General features: G+C 37.1%; 1 long non-coding RNA gene across 1 annotated transcript; it reads left to right on the forward strand.

Annotated features, from left to right (window-relative positions):
- Positions 1 to 3545: 3545 nt before the first annotated feature.
- LOC134287276 (uncharacterized) lies at positions 3546 to 9429 on the forward strand. Its single transcript, XR_009997181.1, has 3 exons — positions 3546 to 4075; positions 4198 to 4395; positions 9118 to 9429. It is a non-coding gene; the product is annotated as an uncharacterized LOC134287276 (long non-coding RNA).
- The last annotated feature ends 3880 nt before the right edge of the window (positions 9430 to 13309 follow it).

Here is a 13309-nt window from a genome sequence, read left to right on the forward strand (position 1 = left end):
TGAAAGTAATTAAGTTTGAAAAATCACATAATATGTATTATATACACACTCAATCTTGGTTTCCCTGTTCGGTAATTTATTTTACGGTTTTTGATCCGCAAAATACAAAAAGTACTGAGATTTCAGCTTTTTCAGTCACTATTACTGATTTTCAGCAATAATTTTTGACGTTTTACTGAACATCGTAACATTGCGTACCGATAATTCAGCAAAAATTCAGATTTACTGAAAAGAGTCAAAAGTCAGTAAAAACCAAGTACCGACTTTTCGGCATAAGATTACTTTCACTGAGTTTTCGTCAAAATAAAATGTAAACACTCAGCTGCGCACGCACCTAGCTGTCAAAATAATATTTCCAAAGATGAAGCTCGCTGATCCTGGATTCCAACGACGGCATCGAAATGTCTTCAAAATAAGAGAAGATTCCTATTTCTGGAGCTCGATTTGAATAGGTCGTATGTGCTTTTGTCGATAAAAAATTCGATCAGTTGGATTCACTTATTGTAGCAAAAACCGTTGAGATTGAACAAAGTTGATACATACAGCAGAATCCTCTTAAAATAAGCTTTCCGTTCCATCATTAAAAGTCTCAAAAATATCTTCCATATTGATACAATAACTAAAATAAACTGATCGAATTTTATATCGACAAAAGCACATACGACCTATTTAAATCGAGCTCCAGATTTAATGTTTCTAATTGCGATTCATACGCTCCTGCTACTTTTTTTGGTAAGTATTAGAAGGCATAAAATTGGAACCATCTACCAGGAGTAATTAATTATGCAACTTTTGGTTCAGCCACTTCAGCTGCTGCACGGATTGAGCACCGACAGGATAATCCAGCAGCCTTGTATTTACGTTGCCTTTCACCGAATTCAGTCTGCCGGAATTGTAATAAACTGTTGTACTTTACGGCGTTTGTAACCTTTTCAAGAAAGACTGGCAGCAGCAAATGAATCGGGTGCTGGAAACATATTGAAATTGAAAGATTTAAGAAACATGAAACTGGGGAGGGACCAAAATCTTTTCAGAACTGAAAAAGTCAGTAATGGGGAAGTAAACCAAAAAAAATACCGAAAAAGACAGTAACATCTGCATCAACTATTACTGACTAAGTCAGCTTTTATTTTGACAGCTCAATTTTTTTGCTTAACTGAGTTTTCGGTACTTAGAAAATATTACTGACTTAACTCTGCTGTTCAAAAACCCAGTAAAATTTTACCGACTTCGGTAATCGAATCTGAGTGTGTACACACTCAGATTTCAGGCCAAACATGTCTTAAAGGTCCTATCTGCAGAAGAGAGGCTCTCTTTGGTTTCCCTCTCTTTCGTTAATATCTCAGCTGTGTATAAGTATTATGATTGTCTCCTTGTATTGAACAATGGTCAAAACAATCGCCTTTTGATTTATACTGCAAAAATAGTTGAAAAGTGTACCATTGCATTGCAATAATTGAAAGAGAAAGTGAACAATGAGAGCCTCTCAAATGCAGATAGGACCTATTGAAATGTTTGGCCTCATTTGATTACCGAACACGGTAAAATTTTACTGGGTTTTTGAACAGCAGAGAAAACTCAGTAATTTTCTGTTGCTACCTGTTGTGCACAGAAGGTATGGTAGATGCCTATCTGCAAAAGGCGCCAATTGTTCAACAGTCGGCTCATTTCTATCTGCCGATAGTATAATGATGCCGTTTTGCATATTCATCTTTGCACCCCGCCAGAGTCGTCGATCGAGTCAACAACAGAACGCCATCAGCAGCACAAATTTCCCGAATGGAGGAGAACGTGCCTCTACACGAAAAGAAATTTCCTTATTATATGTATAAGAAAATGTTATACATTTTTGCCATTTGGCATTTCTAATATACCCTATGCAGAAATCAAAAGTATAAGGAGCAAAATTTCAAAAGTATGAGGATATCTTATACCAGTCCTCTCCTCTTCTTGGCGTAACGTCCTCACTAGGACAAAGCCTGCTTCTCAGCTTAGTGTTCTATGAGCACTTCCACAGTTTTTAACTGAGAGCTTCCTCTGCCAATGACCATTTTGCATGTGTATATCGTGTGGCAGGCACGAAGATACTCTATGCCCAAGGAAGTCAAGGAAATTTCCATTACGAAAAGATCCTGGACTGACCGGGAATCGAACCCGTCACCCTCAGCATGGTCATGCTGAATACCCGTGCGTTTACCGCCTCGGCTATATGGGCCCTTATACCAGTCATAAGCTTTAAATTATGAATAGTATAAGGTACATGTTATGGAACATATAAGGACTTATTTTGATCGGTTTCTTCTTCTTTTTCCTCGATTTTTGAATAACGTGAATACTACCATTATATTTACAAATAATGAACGAAAAATGCGTGATTATTATTATTAGAAGTCACTATTTTATTATAAATACAAAGAGCCAAGTATTCACTTCAAACTTCCGTTTTGGGAGCAGGTGAAGCACACTGTCCGTTGTATAACCACCAACAAAAATCTGCAATCGTCGAAAAAAGCATTGCGCCTCCTCACCAGCCTCTTTACAAGCCGCCGCATTCCTATAATTCACGGGAAAATGAAATTAAACTCAAAACTTTATAGAAACCAGGATAGAAACTGTAGTGTTTACCCAAGCGTTTACCTCTTCAACTCCACGAGAAACAAAAGAAGTGCAGTGCGTCCTTCGAACGGTCCTCCGCCGTTGAAAATATTTTAAAACCAAAACACAATAAAAGTATAAAATAAACCTAATATATTTTCGCCATTAGACTGGAGAGATAAAAAGTATAAGTTTTCGTTATACCTCTAATGAAGCATATTAATAAGGGAAATTAAGCAAGCTTATGAGAACCATAAGTCTATATGTTATGAATCATAAAAGTTGTTTCTAATATAAAAAAAAATTAAATTTCTTTTCGTGTAGAGCCGACCTACTGATACCATCAGCAACAGCCGCCGCAAGATGTTGCTCTCGCGCGCCCATCGCTCGATTGGACTCTTATTACGTTTATTGTAAATAGTGTGTTCGTTAATAAATGTATATTTTACTCGTGTTTATGTCCGCGTTTTAAGTAATTATTCGGCCACCAATCGCATTTCCCCCGGACGTAACACTACCGAAAACTCAGGGATTTCAAAAGTGCACGCGGCCTATCGCTTCCAAAAGGTACAGCAACGGTTTTCACTCCCAGTTTACTTCATCCTTGGAATGGAAAATGTTTCCTACGATGCGGCACGCTATGTCTGAACCAGCAGATTTCAAAAATGGAATGTACATCGGGTTTCTTTCCATGAAACATCAGAATTCAAGCTATATTTTCATCTGCACAAGGTTTCAAAATATTCTATCGGGGAAATTTTGATTTTTCCATCTTTTTGACCGTTTTTCATACAAATTTGCTTGAAATCCTCATTTTCGGCGAATTTCTCTCCCATACAAAATGTATGGAAAAAATTTCACCGATAGAATATTTTGAAACCTTCTGCAAGTGAAAATATAGCTTGAATACTGATGTTTTATGGAAAGACACCCGATGTACATTCAATAGACCATTCCCGTCAAAAAATTTTATGTGCTCAATGGCTTTCCGACAATTTATTGAGCAAACTTTTCCAAGGAACCCATATGTTTTGAAGGCTCTAACTATTAAAAAACAATGAAAAACCTGCGAAGTAGCACTTAACCCTACCGTCTCCTATATTTTAATTCACCCCAACTCCCGTCAAACCCCTTTCTCCTCTATGGCTTGGCCACAGCGATGTGGTGAGTTTCTTATGGGAACAACTGTCAGACGTTTATTATGTTTTGATTTCGGCAAAGTAAACAGTAAAAGTAGAAAAAACAAAAAAAAAACTGTCTTCAAAGTTGTCCATCCAGTTGGCGAAACAGTGAAGGTTTGACTTGAAATCTATCAATAAAAAACACTGTTTAGTCACGTCGACGTCGGTTAGAATAGAGTGACAAGAAGTGAACGGTGCGCTCCAGAAAACGATGCATCTACTGGGAAACGGGATCTTCGTCGTCCACCCTGATGACGGCAATACGTCTTGGCTCCTGCTGGTGCTGCAATATCTATCGGGTATGTGCTGGTATAGAAGTTTCTTAGGAAATCCAGAGATTTCATCATAGAAACTTTACCTATCGACTCTTGTGAATGTTGTTCTGAAAATTAAATATGTTCCATATGTTTATGTCTTGCAGGACGATAGGAACGATGGAAATTCTCTGCATTCGGATGTGTTATGCTCTGCATTCGGATTGGTCAACAAAAGGAATTGCGTTTGGGACTAGAAAGATGACATTCGTGGACCATCTCAAGCATCAATAGCATTAGGATGGATGGTGGGATGCATTCGGTATAGCCGTATCAGAACGGTGGTAATCAACTACACCAACAAGGTGCGACTAATTTCCCTGCTTTAGTAAGGTTATAACTACATAGGGTCAAATATTTGACAAGGAAAGAACTCAAGAAGCAACACCTGTTTGACACTAATACAAATTCGATCGAGTCAAACAATGAGTTTTGTCATTGGTTTCTTTTAGGACAAATATTCGATCCTGTGTTTTGAGATCTTAAGCGATTTCGTTTTACCAGGAGATAATTAACGTTGCGAAACAGGTTAAGCGTATCAGTGTGCCAATGAGGCTATATTTTTTGAATTTCTATCAACGTACCCTCAGTGTACCAGTAGCCGCTCGTATTTCAATAGTCGCTCACGAGCGTAAAAATGAAGTTTGCCTGCAAAAGTACAATGTTTGTTTTTATCACGGATATTCAAAATATACGTGTTGAATTACATTGGAAAGGATTGAACATATTTATGCCAATAAACATCAGTTTCATGACGATGAGCGGCTGTTGGAACACGAGCGGCTACTGGTACATTGACGGTATTTATTCTCTGGCCCCTTTGCCTATCTGCTCTATCACTTCGTCGGTGCTATCACCTTCATCGAGCGATACGTCTGTGGGATGGCGCTTGACCACGTTACAAACTCGTAGGTACTAAAAGAAGTATAAAAGTGTTTCTAATGCCGTTGCTCTAGCCGATTAGCGTTTCATCTAGGGCTCGAATATCAGTTTTGAGGAGATGTTAATGCGTCATATTTTAAAAATCAATTGATTTGATGCGCACTGCAGCTGTTTCTTGTGAAATTGTGTTCGTCAAAATTACCATTATGAGAGAATTTAGTTTTAACATGTAGTAAGAACCTCGACTTGCACGAGCAGTCGGTTCTACAAAGTTCTGTAAGTCGCCACGAGATAGGTTCTTATATCGAAAAATAAGCTTGAGCCAGTAGTAGAATTAAAAAAACATTTCAAGCATAATTTTTCAAATCGACGTATCTAACTTTTTCACTGATCTGAGTAAATTCATGGGCAATGTTGACGACCATTTCACTAAAATAGTTTTTTATAAAAAGACTTTTCATAAGTTTTTTTCGTGCTTAACATCACCAGGGATATAGCACGCACTAGGTAAAAACCAAAACCTACTCATTCCATATCATTTTCACAATGAATTTTGACAAAAATACACATACACCGGGTTGGTTACCCGGATAAAAAATTACCATTCATTACATGGTAAATATTATTAACATATGACTGGTTTTATCGTTCACAATAAAACACATAGTAGATATATTGTTACTTTTTACAATAGAAATCAAACCCACATAGTTCGTACAATAAGTGAACATTAGCTTTATTAGTGACTAATTGATTCCATTGTTTATCAATAGTTTTATAATAATTTAAAGTTACTATTGCTGACTGCACCCCAAATTGGACTGACACAATAGTGTGCACACACCTTCAAAGTGTGATTGCTGCGCAGGGACACGTCGGATCGAGTTGAGGTCTTCGGTGCACTTATTCCTTGTAAATGGAGGAATAAGTGCACCGAAGACGTCGAGACGATCCGAGGCAAATGTGCACTTTTATCACACTTTTTAGGCGTACCAAAAAAAGTGTGATAGTCCAATTTGGGATGTAGTCTGCAATATCAGTAAAAATTAATTAAAGTTGTTTTTAAATAGTTACAAAAGTGCCTGCAAAGTGCTCATGGACTTCTTATCAAAAAAGAGTTTATTTGTCAATTACACTTAAAAACAATTCGTAACAAATAAATAACAATAAATATTATTGTTGCTTGGATTATGTTTGTATAATCAAATACAAAATCACTTGACATATTTTTTTATAGTTTTCGTTTTTTTTCTTTATTAAAGTGGCTTTTCGCCCGAGGCGAGTTCGCCACTACAGTTTTCGTTTTAAATTTGAATACAATAGATGTTTCGCTTAAGCTTCAACGACTGACAGACGTCAAGCCGTGTTGGTAGAGGAAGCTCTCAATGAATAACTGTGGAAGTATTTATAGAAAACTAACTGAAAATCAGGTTTTAGCCAAGTGAGGATGTTACGACAAGAAAAAGATGAACAATGATTTTTCTAATGTTTTCCAATAAATTACAGAATCTAGTAAATAGTAAACTATCATTGATAACAATACAAATACAATTAGTTTAATGGGGTCAATTGAACCGATGCTAAAATAAACATGCAATAATATTTGTTGTTATGTAAACAGATTTCGCCTTTGAAAAACCAGAGAATTCATATTTCTCGCTAACATTTTTCCAGCATTTACAGATACTAATGGCCACATGAATTGTGAACGATTTATGGTATGGATCATACGACCTGAGGTCTGACTTGTGATATTTGGCAGTTATTTGAAAAGTTTGAAGATAGATCTTATCAACAGCTGCCAAGCAATACATACCAGACAGACATCAGAGTGTTTGATTCTTATACTAAAATGTGCATATCATTCTGGCGGCCGTTAGTGCTCGTAAATGCTGGATATAAATGTTAGCGGAAAATATAAATTCTAAGGATTTTCAAAAGCGAAAACTGCTTACAAACAACAACAAATATTATTGTATTTTTATTGTAACAACGATTCATTTGACGCCATTCAATTAATTGTATTTGTATTGTAAGAACAATGAAAAAACATTAATATATATTGTTTTCTTTTGAAAATTGCCCTAAAAATGTCTCATAAAAACACAATACATTCTATTGTTTTTCGCGAAAAAGTGTATGAAAATTTTCTCAAAATTTTATGGTTAAGATACATAACGACCACCATTTTTTATTGTAAAAGTGTCATTTACCATTCGCCGAATGGTATAGAACAATAGGGGTGATGGTGAGTGTGCTGTGTAAATTACAATACGTTTAATGGTGAATATTTTTCGAAAAAAATGGTGTTGTAACAATAAAATTTATTGTATTTTTATGATATTTTCTATCAGGGTAGAGATACGTCATGTCAGATACGTCGCTTTTGTATGGTGCCAGTTTGGTGTATCTGTTACTTTTGATATTGGCTAGATACGTCGTTTGGTTTTCTCATATATCAAAACGGTGTATCTATCAGTAAAGTTGTAAACATCAAAATAGTTAGATACGTCGTTTCGAAAAAAAAATGCTTAGTTAAACAAATTAAGCAATAAATCATCAAACAGTGATGTGGATTCTTCAATTTGCTTTATGAATGATACATGCAGCAGTTAACCCGGATTTGTTTACATTCTTGAGTTACGTCGGATTGAAAAGTTATGCTTGATTTGCTTGTCTTTTTTAACTTTAGAAATCATAGTAAATTAAGTTAGCCCTGGGCAAAGGCACAACCTTGTGATCAGCTTGATTGCTGTCAGGTCTCGGGGCTTAAATGTATACAGAGAAAGATGCACACTCGCGGTGCCAACAAGAACCGATACTTTTCGTGATCAAACGAAGAAGCGTCACGGTCCTTTTTTTTGTAGTTTTTTGATTTTTATTTGCAGAAAGGAAGTTGGTACACAATTTGTCCTTCTATATTTTGAAATTATTATTAACCAAGCTTGCAATATTGAAGACACAAGAGCAAGAATCACAAGAAGAACTAGCATAAACGGTTCATTGAAAATCAAGCACCATATCAAACATGTCAAACTTGTTCATTTTGTGTAAAAATACGCAAAGGTAAATAACGTTGACCATTTAATTAACAACAAATTCTTTCACAGCTCAATACGCAAAATCAATCTCCCACCTTTCCTCATCCCTGAGGCCACGCAAAACTTAAAAGCCGCATGGCTAAAGAGGTTGCAATGCCTACTCTCAAATTCCACGGTGTATTACGATGTGAGTTCTTGGACTTGCATTGGAGACTTGGCCCCATGACCCCCTTGTGCATTAATAAAATAAAATAAAATATAATAAAATAAAGAAATCATAGTTATGTAATTAAGTTAGCTTTCTTTTCCAATAGTTATCATCTTTATTCTGCTAAAACGCTTATTAGCTAACTTTTTTTACGTACTTGTAAATACGTAGATATGACTAATTAGGGAGGAAGCATCTTTAAATGACGTAGTATTTTGTAGCCTAATTTGAGATATGCGAAACTATGTGGTGGACGACAAGAATATGTGAGTTCTAGCAATTAACCCGTGTAGGCCCGAGTCAGCGCTAACAAACATAAAATCTTATCAATACTTAACGGATTTGAATATTTTTTTACAGTATACTCGTATACATGGGCAACGTTCACACATTATGCCCTACATTTGTGGGAAGGGCAGGAGGGGTGGTTTTAGAGAAGTGTGACAGTATATTCATTAGGTAGCGTGACAGAGGGAGGGGGTCTAGAAATCTCGAAAAACGATGGACGTAGTACATGGATGCTCAATAAACGATAAAGCAACTCGGGTACTTACAATGAGTCACGGGGCAAGATGGGTTATTCCAGCGTATGTCACACCGAAATTCATACACAATGGCTACTTCGGGCCTAAATACATGTTTTGTAATTTCAATATACTGCCAATGATAGCATAACTGTTCCATATGAATAGAAAACTTAGCTAATATGGGACTGATATGCGATCATGGGCAGTATATATTTGGCATGTAGCACATTTCACACCAAATTGGACTATCACACAATTTTTAGTAGGAATCATGGAGGTTTGACTATAAGCTTTTTCGATACTGTTTATTGCAGCGACACTTTATAAAAAAATCACACAATCTGTTAATTTATTTTAAATTTCTTACAGGTACTTTACTACTGTCAATGGCTCTTTCACCATTTCGGTTATCATGGCAAGCCACATCATCATGAAATTCGACATGTTTGTCACCGTTTTGGACTAACCCCTATAGCAACCGTATATTGTTATAATTTTCGTATTCTTGTGTATCAGTTTAGCTAAAACAATTAAAATCACAAGGAGAGGGGTGAGGGATTTTCTTTAGCTAGGAACTACTACATATCCGAAAATTGGTTACCTGGTTCAGCATGTGCTCCCGGAACTACAAGATAATGATATGCAGGCTTTCTCTAATAATTCAATGAAATTCGTTGTAAAATAGGTTCAAATCTGAAAGGTGATGCTATGCAGGTCTTCTTTAATGATGTAGTAGAATTCGTAGTTATATAGGTTCACCATGTCCTCCCAGATCTGCAAGGTGATGCTATAAAGGTCTTCTCTAATAATTTGGTATAATTCGTAGTAAAATAGGTTCACTATGTCCTCCCAGATCTGCAAGGTGATGCCATGCAGGTCTTCGCTAATAATTTGGTGAAATTCGTAGTACAATAGGTTCACCATGTCCTCCCGGATCTGCAGGGTGATGCTATAATGGTCTTCTCTAATAATTCGGTGTAATTCGTAGTAAAATAGGTTCATCATGTCCTCCCAGATCTGCAAGGTGATGCTATGCAGGTCTTCTTTAAGTATTTAATAAAATTCGTAGTAAAATAGGTTCACCATGTCTTCCCATAATTTGGTCTTCTCTAATAATTTGGTTAAATTCGTAGTAGATCTGCAAGGTGATGCTATAAAGGTCTTCTCTAATAATTTGGTGAAATTCGTAGTAAAAAAGGTTCACCATGTCCTCCCCTTGGGGCAAGACACTGTGCTGGAGAGTACATTTTTCTTCACAGAGTTGCTCAGAATTTCTCCGGATTGCTCCCGTTTATACTTAAGTGTTGCCTGATTTATCGCAAAATCAAAACAATATTGCCCGATATCTCGCTTTTCTTGCAGTTTTAGGGGTGTTTTTGAACAAATTTCGTCGATCATTGGTGAAAATGGGTGAAAAGAGTTACTCAGAATTCCTCAGAGTTACTCTCGTTTGCACAGTGTCTTGCCCCTAGGTCCTCCCAGATCTGCAAGGTGATGCCATGCAGGTCTTCGCTAATAATTTGGTGTAATTCGTAGAAAATAGGTTCACCATGTCCTCTCAGATCTGCAAGGTGATGCTATAAAGGTCTTCTTTAATAATTTGGTGAAATTCGTAGTAAAAAAGGTTCACCATGTCCTCCCAGATCTGCAAGGTGATGCCATGCAGGTCTTCTCTAATAATTTGGTGTAATTCGTAGTACAATAGGTTCACCATGTCCTCCCAGATCTGCAAGGTGATGCCATGCAGGTCTTCGCTAATAATTTGGTGTAATTTGTAGAAAATAGGTTCACCATGTCCTCCCAGATCTGCAAGGTGATGCTATACAGGTGTGCTCTAATCATTTAGTAAAATTCGTAGTTATATAGGTTCACCATGTCCTCCCAGATCTGCAAGGTGATGCTATAAAGGTCTTCTCTAATAATTTGGTGTAATTCGTAGTAAAATAGGTTCACCATGTCCTCCCAGATCTGCAAGGTGATGCCATGCAGGTCTTCGCTAATAATTTGGTGTAATTTGTAGTAAAATAGGTTCACCATGTCCTCCCAGATCTGCAAGGTGATGTCATGCAGGTCTTCGCTAATAATTTCTTGTAATTTGTAGTAAAATAGGTTCACCATGTCCTCCCAGATCTGCAAGGTGATGCCATGCAGGTCTTCGCTAATAATTTGGTGTAATTCGTAGTAAAATAGGTTCACCATGTCCTCCCAGATCTGCAAGGTGATGCCATGCAGGTCTTCGCTAATAATTTGGTGTAATTCGTAGTACAATAGGTTCACCATGTCCTCCCAGATCTGCAGGGTGATGCTATAATGGCCTTCTCTAATAATTTGGTGTAATTCGTAGTAAAATAGGTTCACCATGTCCTCCCAGATCTGCAAGGTGATGCTATGCAGGTCTTCTTCAAGTATTTAGTAAAATTCGTAGTAAAATAGGTTCACCATGTCCTCCCAGATCTGCAGGGTGATGCTATACAGGTCTTCTCTAATAATTTGATTAAATTCGTAGTAGAATAGGTTCAGCATGTCCTCCTAGATCTGCAAGGTGATGCTTGTGCTCATTCTGCGAATGGAGTGACGTGAGAAAAGTCGGAGTCGTATATCGAGGTGAGAAATCTCGACTCGAATGAGGTGACTCTCCATTTGATTTACACGGCGAGTCACTTCATTCGAGAGTGGATTCCTCATCTCGATATACGACTCCGACTTTTCTCACGTCACTCCATTCGCAGAATGAGCACAGCTATAAAGGTCTTCTCTAATAATTTGGTGTAATTCGTAGTAAAATAGGTTCACCATGTCCTCCCAGATCTGCAAGGATGCTATGCAGGTCTTCTCTAAGCATTTAGTAAAATTCGTTGTAAAATAGGTTCACCATGTACTCCCAGATCTGCAAGATTGTGCTATACAGGTCTTCGCTAATAATTTGGTTAAATTCGTAGTAAAATAGGTTCACCATGTCCTCCTAGATCTGCAAGGTGATGCTATACAGGCCTTCTCTAATTTGGTTAAATTCGTAGTAAAATAGGTTCACCATGTCCTCCCAGATCTGCAGGGTGATGCTATACAGGTCTTCTCTAATAATTTAATAAAATTCGTAGTAAAATGGGTTATAATAGGCAAAAAAAAGTTAAACAATCGGTTTTACCGTAAGTTTGAACTTGTTTTTTTCCAGGCAGTCAAATTTTGTCATTTTTCAGTCTACAACAGCTCCCAAATTTGGATTAAAGGTTTGTTCATGGCCAAAAAATACCCAGTATTGTGAGTAATTCCAGGTGAGTGAACCGCACATAAGTTATCAAGCAGAAAAAAAAAATAAAAATTGTTGGTGGCAATATAGTTGCCAATGCCTTATGAAGGTGTTAACCTAAATAAAAAAAAAACTTATTTAACGCGCAGGCAGAACTCACATTTTGTGAGTATGTCGGGAGCATAACCATGCTGAGGGTGCCGGGTTCGATTCCCGGTCGATCCGAGAACTTTTCGTAAAGGAAATTTCCTTGACTCCTTGGGTGTAGCGAATCTTTGTGCCTGCCACATGATACACATGCAAAATGGTCATTGGTAGATGAAGCTCTTAATTATTTACTGTGAAACTGTTCATAGAACACTAAGACTAAACTGAGAAGCAGGCTTTGTCCCAGTGGGGACGTTATGCCAGGAAGAAGAGAAGTATGTCGGAAGTGGAGACTGGGATCCCAGTCTCGGCGTGATAGTCATGCCATCACAAAAGATAACTATATTAACCGCAAACGCTTGTATACCTCCGCCAGTACGCACAGTGATGCGAGGGCGGCGAAAAGTCAAAAAATCAACTTTCAGATATGGGTCCTGCATTATTTTTGTACTATTTCTATATATTTCGAGAGCTTATTACCAAAGTTTCAAAAAGATTGGACCGAAATTGATTTTTTTACAGCATTACAAAGTATGTGTTGAAAAGTGTTCCATTTTTAGTTTCTTTGTAAAATGTATGGGGAAACGAAAAAAAATTCAACTAAGTGTTCAAATATGAGGACGCAGTTGGACACATTTCACGCTATGCTTATTTTGAAGATTTTCATGTCGTATTTCAGAAAAGCAATGGGTCATCTTGCGCAAATTTGCGCAACATATGTTTCAAGTCCCTTGAACATAGAGTATGATACAATATTTAGTACAAATCAATACCGTCCGTGCCTGGACTTGGTATACATATCAGGGTAAAAGTATCTGTTAAAATGTGTTCTTTTTTTTATTTGTAGCTGAGGTTGGCGATGCTCAAACGATTTCATTGCATTTTTCTGTTATTCACTTGAGCCGTCCAAGCTCACACGTCCTTGAGTTTAACGGAGCCGTACAAGCAGTTCGAATGAAGGCAGTCGTTAACTCTATTAGTATACTAGGGTCAATATGACCCGAATTCGAATATAAAACAGGCATATCTTAATTATTTATGCACGGAGACTTATTATTCTGGGGTAACATAAAATGGCATCAACATATTTGATAAAGTATAAACTTTACGAGCTAAACAAAAAACTTACAAATAATACACTACGGTAATATATAAACGCGAAAAATC

The sequence above is a fragment of the Aedes albopictus genome, chromosome 2 (assembly GCF_035046485.1).
Source record: "Aedes albopictus strain Foshan chromosome 2, AalbF5, whole genome shotgun sequence".
NCBI classification, from domain to species: Eukaryota; Metazoa; Arthropoda; class Insecta; order Diptera; family Culicidae; genus Aedes; species Aedes albopictus.